Source organism: Pteropus alecto, unplaced genomic scaffold (assembly GCF_000325575.1).
Source record: "Pteropus alecto unplaced genomic scaffold, ASM32557v1 scaffold3, whole genome shotgun sequence".
In the NCBI taxonomy this organism is placed as follows: Eukaryota; Metazoa; Chordata; class Mammalia; order Chiroptera; family Pteropodidae; genus Pteropus; species Pteropus alecto.
Window position 1 is genome coordinate 5,049,049 of NW_006442484.1, and position 6,888 is coordinate 5,055,936.

General features: G+C 41.2%; 1 pseudogene; it reads left to right on the top strand.

The window, feature by feature from the left end:
* LOC102880188 overlaps positions 1 to 2,879 on the top strand; it is an 18,272-nt pseudogene extending 15,393 nt beyond the window's left edge.
* The last annotated feature ends 4,009 nt before the right edge of the window (positions 2,880 to 6,888 follow it).

The window sequence follows — 6,888 nt, forward strand, 5'->3', positions numbered from 1 at the left end:
TCTCTCTCTCTCTCTCTCTCTCTCTCTCTCTCTCTAACAGAAGTTCATTAACATATGTATTTCATATGTTAAAAAAGAGACAATAGGCCCAAAATGGAGCCATTTGTACTAAACCTCACATCACTAAACCAAGACTTAATATCTAACTTAATTACAGTTTCAACCTCTTCCAGGAGTTGAATCTTAAACCAGTCAATCTGAAATTTCATAGTCGGCACTAGTGATGTTATCTGCTTGATAGACTCTTGCCATCCCCAAAAGGAATTTGCCACAAACAATCTACTGTTTGCTAGTATAATTTCCTTGTCCTACTCCCTTCTGCATATAAAAGTCTTTTATTTTTTACAGCTCTTTAGAGCTTCTTTCTGTAGGCTAAGTGGGATGCTACCTGATTTGTCACTCATTAAATAAAGCCAATAAGATCTTTAAAATTTACTCAGTTGAATTTTGTTTTTTAACACATATATACATGGGAGATACTCATGGGGAAAGGAGTAACTCTTAAAAGGCTGGCTTAGAATTAAGGTTTAAATACCATCATTAGCTTAATCAAAGCTAATGAAGGGTGTTGGGTGGTGGAAATTATAGGAAGGAAACCAGGAAAAGCGGAATAAACAAAGGTAAGGTATGTTTTGCAGATTTAAGTCAGTGTCTTTTCCACTGATAAAATTCTCGTGTTTAGAGTGAAATTTTTCTTCCTGATACAAAGAGGGAGACACCCTTACAAATAGAGATTTTCTTTTTATGTGTAAATTTCCTTTACAAAAGAGTAACTTCTACTCCTCTGTCTGCAGTTTCTCAGAATAATTCTCATGCCATGGAGGTATATTTTGGGGCAGCATACTCTGGTCCTTACACCACCAATAGAATGAGACAGGAGGCGATTTGGGTCATATTCGAGACAAGCTGCTTACAAAGGGGTCTTCCTTCTCGGCTTTTTCTTCTCCTCTGCCAGATAAATGCCAATGAGCATAATAAATCGGTCCCACTCTACCCAAGGCAGCAGTGTCTTTAAGTCCCAGAATTACACATTACTGAGGGTTAAGATACACGTAGATCTCCCTCCTCATTCCCTGTGTGAGCTAAACCAGCCTGAGTGTTCTTCTGCCCTTCTGGCTTCAGTCACTCAATTGGTTGACAATTTCAGTTATTCAGTTGATAATTTCTCCTGTGTCCCACAACTGCATACCCCATGGCCACTGAGACATCTCACTGCATATCACATAGGCACCTCCAACTCTGCAAACCCAAGCCTGGGTCACCACCTTTCCTGTTGTTCCACACCCCACCTCAAAAAAGGGCATCATCATCTATGTGGGTCCAAAAGCCAAAAAAGCTGGAAGTTTCTCTGCCTCGTCACTGAAACCCAAATTCTGTTACCCATCATGTTAACCACCCCATCTAAGTCTGGGTCATTCCTGTCCCACTTCTACTATCCCCCATGACTCCTCCTCTGACAGGGTGCCCACTTGCTCTGAAGCTCCACTCTTTACAGTTTCAATATTGTACATAACCACTACATGGAGATTGTTAAACAAAAAACTTTCACAGCCAAAACTTTTCTGAAAGAAAGGTTTATTGGTCCATATGCTAGCCAAAAAAGGACCAGATCTTGGGGCATGAAGTCTAACCACCAGCAGGAGCACCAGGTAGAAAAGGCAACTATCCACTGTCTCAGAGTTGATTGGGCTTTTTTTTGGTACATTAAGTAGGGGGAAGAAAGATGTAAGTTGTTTTGAAAGGAGGCAGGAGAAGGTGAAGTGGGGCTACTTCTGGGAGAGGTACAGAATCTGTAAGGAAGAAGTGATTGCTCTTTTGGATTGGTTGTGGGCAACAATCTGTAAAGTCCATTTGTAAGCAAAAAAAGGAGTAAAGGGAGTATTTTTACATTATTTAAAAAAATTTTAAGGGAGTATTTTAAAGGGAATATTTTTACATTATCTAAAAAATCTAAAAAGGGAGTATTTTTATATTGTCTAAAAAATTTTCTTTAGATAATGGCAGAAATAGCCACCTGGAAGTTAATTCAGAATTCCAATATATACTCAAGAATGTAAGCAGTGCTTTTTTCCTCCCTCCACTCAAGACGCCTAAGGGAAAGAAGGGCAAGGGGAAGAACATGGTCCCTGCCCCTGCTGTCGTAAAGAAGCAGAAGGCCAAGAAGGTGGTAAATCCCCTATTTGAGAAAATACCCAAGAATTTTGGCATTGGGCAGGACATCCAGCCCAAAAGGGACGTCACCCGCTTTGTCAAATGGCCCTGCTACATTCGGCTACAGCGGCAAAATGCTATTCTTTGTAAGCGCCTGAAAGTGCCTCCTGTGATCAACCTGTTCACCCAGGCCTTGGACCGCCAAACCGCTACTCAGTTGCTTAAGCTGGCCCACAAGTACAGACAAGAGACAAAGCAAGAGAAGCAGCAGATTGTTAGCTAGGCTGAGAAAATGCTGCCGGCAAAGGGGATGTCCCCAAGAGGCCACTTGTCCTTTGAGCAGGGGTTAATACTGTCACCACTTTGGTGGAGAACAAGAAGGCTCAGCTGGTAGTGACTGTACATAATGCGGATCCCATCAAGCTGGTTGTCTTCCTGCCTGCTCTGTGCCATAAGATGAGTCTCCATACTACATTGTCAAAGGAAAGGCCAGACTGGGGGGTCTAGTCCATAGGAAGACCTGTACCACTGTTGCCTTCACACAGGTTAACTCAGAAGACAAGGGAGCACTGGGTAAGCTGGTGGAAGCTATCAGGACCAATTACAGCAACAGATATGATGAGATCTGTCCTCACTGGGGAGGCAACGTCCTGGGCCCCAAATTGGTGGCTTGTATTGCCAAACTGGAAAAGGCTAAGGTTAAAGAACTGGCCACCAAACTGGGCTGAGTACACTGTCACATTTTCTGTACATAAAAGTAATAAAAATTCTTTCAGCCAGAAAGAAAGAAAAAGAAAGAAGAGAGAAAGAGAGAAAGAGAGAGAGAGAGAGAGAGAGAGAGAGAGAGAGAGAGAGAGAGAGAGAGAGAGAGAGAGAGAGAGAGAGAGAGAGAGAGAGAGAGAGAGAGAGAGAGAGAGAGAGAGAGAGAGAGAGAGAGAGAGAGAGAGAGAGAGAGAGAGAGAGAGAGAGAGAGAGAGAGAGAGAGAGAGAGAGAGAGAGAGAGAGAGAGAGAGAGAGAGAGAGAGAGAGAGAGAGAGAGAGAGAGAGAGAGAGAGAGAGAGAGAGAGAGAGAGAGAGAGAGAGAGAGAGAGAGAGAGAGAGAGAGAGAGAGAGAGAGAGAGAGAGAGAGAGAGAGAGAGAGAGAGAGAGAGAGAGAGAGAGAGAGAGAGAGAGAGAGAGAGAGAGAGAGAGAGAGAGAGAGAGAGAGAGAGAGAGAGAGAGAGAGAGAGAGAGAGAGAGAGAGAGAGAGAGAGAGAGAGAGAGAGAGAGAGAGAGAGAGAGAGAGAGAGAGAGAGAGAGAGAGAGAGAGAGAGAGAGAGAGAGAGAGAGAGAGAGAGAGAGAGAGAGAGAGAGAGAGAGAGAGAGAGAGAGAGAGAGAGAGAGAGAGAGAGAGAGAGAGAGAGAGAGAGAGAGAGAGAGAGAGAGAGAGAGAGAGAGAGAGAGAGAGAGAGAGAGAGAGAGAGAGAGAGAGAGAGAGAGAGAGAGAGAGAGAGAGAGAGAGAGAGAGAGAGAGAGAGAGAGAGAGAGAGAGAGAGAGAGAGAGAGAGAGAGAGAGAGAGAGAGAGAGAGAGAGAGAGAAAGAGAGAAAGAAAGAAAGAAAAAGCAAGCAAGCAAGCAGTAATTTGTTGGTTTTGCCCTGCAGCTGTTAACTAATTAACCCCTCTTGTCTCTTTCTTCCACCCTCCAGCCTGCTGTAATTTAATTTAGGACATCTTAAAATTTTCTCCTTGTAACTAGTTACAGGTAGCATGAGCAGTCACCATTAATATTCCCATCCAAAGACCCAACACATAAAAGCATCACTGGGGGCTGCACCGAGGATGCTCAGCCAAACTGGCATAAGGAAGAAGAGAATAAAGACAAGGCATAGTCCTGTAGGAACTTCCCCTATCCCTATCAGAGGGAGGAAGGATTCAGTATTGCTGGATAGTGTGCACAGTTTGAAATATATAATTTCACCTAAAGCAATCATACAGAGAGCCATCTTTTTTTCATTCTCGGTGAATCTCTTTATCATATTTTTAAAGTCCTGAGCTAGCCTAAGTCCTCTAGGGAGATCTGTGGGTAAAATCTACCTGCCCACCATAGCTGGGCTTCTGAAGCCCATGGTGGCCAAACCAGCTGAGCCATCTGGTATGTGGAAAACTGACTGAACAAGGGTGTTTTTTCTTTTTTTCTTAACTTTATTTTTTTTCTTAACTTTATTTTTTTTCAATTGTACAAATAGCACATGCTCACCCTAAAAAAAAAAAAAAAAAAAAGTCCAAACAGTTCAGAAAAGCATAAGGAGAAAAGTGAAAATTGCCTGAAATCCATCTACTATGACCATACTTTCATGCATTTCTCTATGCAGGTTTAGTGTTTCAACATAGTACTCAGGCATTTATGCCTAAATTTATGTAAATAGAGACTTTTATTGAGCTGGTGAAGTGGTTAAGAGTATGTTGTCTGGGTTCCAGTCCTAGGTTGGCCACTTAGTAGATTTGTGACCATGGGTAAGTTGCTTGACCTCTCTGTGCTTGTTTCCTCATCTGGAAAATGGGATTAATAGTGTGGTACCTATCTCACAGGGTTGTTGAGAGAATTAAATGAGTACCCTATAAGGCAGGTACTATCACTCTATTTTACATTTACATTTGTCTTTTAAATACAATGTCTACTTACCTTGGTAAGCACATCTGCACATGTCAGCCAGTGCTGAAGTATGCAGATCCTGTCCTATGTTGTTTTCTGTAATAGTAAGAGGGTTCTAAAGCCTACTGCCCATGCCCTGGACAGCCTAACTTCTCCTTGGGTCCCCTGGGTTCCTTATCTCATAGTCACTCTCAGAGGACCCCTGCCTATGGCTTCTAGTCCAGATCATCCCTCTAGAACACTTCCCCTATTTCCACCGATCTCTCTTCAGACTCAGATGTCTGAAACACCCCATAGTGGGGACATAGCCCACCCTGGGCAGAAGGCTCTCTCTATCAGCAGACCCAGACCCAGACACATTGACCCATTATCATCCCTGCAGAGGACTTTCATTTCTGTCTACACTCACTCCCCATGCCCACGTCCAAGAAGAATAAATCACCCTCTTAATGCACTGCATCTCCAACTGACCTCAGCTTCTGCCATTTGGGACTCTCAGGTTTAGGATCAATTCTAGGCTGGCATGGCAGCCCACATCAAAGGTGATACTATTCTATATCTCCAGGAACTGTCCTCCTTTTTACCTTTTGTCAGCACACTGTGGTATCCTCCACCACTGATCTCTTTCTGCTTAAGTGTCACTTCTGAATTGGCTCTCACCTCCTTGGTCTCATCATAGTAAATATTCCAATTGACTGTGCCAGGGTACAAATACAGTCTTCAACACAAACATTTATCTTGAAACAGAACCAAGTCCAGATCCTCCCTCAAAAACTGAGGAGGTCGACAGTTTTTTCATTGTTTCACAGCTTTAACCTCATCTTTATAATTAGTCTGTAGGCAAAAACCTATATGTCAGGCCAACTACCTACGACTTGGTCACAGCATTCCCTAAGCCTGTGTCCTGTTTCATGGAGATAGCAGCTCTTGCCTCCTTCCCAGAGTTGTTAATCAAGATTTTTTCCAGCTTTACTGAGATATAATTAACATCTACTGATGAGCACTTAGGTTGTTTCCACGTCTTGGCTACTGAAAATAATGCTGCAATAAACATAGTGATACTGATATCTCTTTGATAACCTGTTTTCATTTTGTTCAGATACATACCCAGAAGTGGAATTGCTGAATTATGTGATAGCTCTATTTTTAATTTTTTGAGGAACTTCCATGCTGTTTTCATTATTGGCTGCACCAATTTACAATTCCCACCAAAAGTACACAAGAATTCCCTTTCTTTACATCCTTACTAGTATTCGTTATCTCCTGTCTTTTCTTATACAACTATTCAAAGAATTATGAGGCAATATCTCCTTGTAGTTTTTATTTAAATTTCCCTGATGATTGTTAATATTGAGCACTATTTCATATACCTTTGGCCATTCGTATATCTTCTTGGAAAAATGTCTATGTAGGTTTTCCGCCTATTTTTTGATGAAATTGTTTTGTTTTGTTTTGTTTGCTATTGAGTTGTATGAGTTCTTTATATTTTTGGAAATTAACTCCTTATCAGTTATGTGATTTACAAATATTTTCTCTCATTCTGTGGTTTGACTTATTTTGTTGATTGTTTCTTTTGCTGTGAAGAGCTTTTCAGTTTGATGTGGTCCCATTTCTTAATTTTTGCTTTTGTTGCTTGGGCTTTGGGTGTCATATCCATAAAATCATTGCCAAGACCCATGTCAAGGAGATTTTTATTGTTTTATTCTATGATTTTTATGTATTTATGTCTTACTTTTAAGTCTTTAATTCATTTAGAATTAATTTTTATGATTGTCATAAGATAGAGGTCCAGTTTGTGAAAAGACTTCAGTCTAAAATGGAACTGAAGATATAAAATGGAGAATCTCACACATGCACTCTCAGAAGAATGAAACTTAAAAACTAAGAGATTGATTTTTCCATAAATGCCTAACTTACAGACGATTATACTTATCTCTTCACCAGTGAACACCCACCAAGAATCTCTCCCCATTCTCAAACCAATGAACTTACTGTTAAGACTCACTGGACTTTCCCTCTTGGCACTTCTTGCCTATAAATACAGCCTATCTTATATCCTCATGCAGTTACTAAATTGTGATTTCTTTGCTATTACCAAATAAA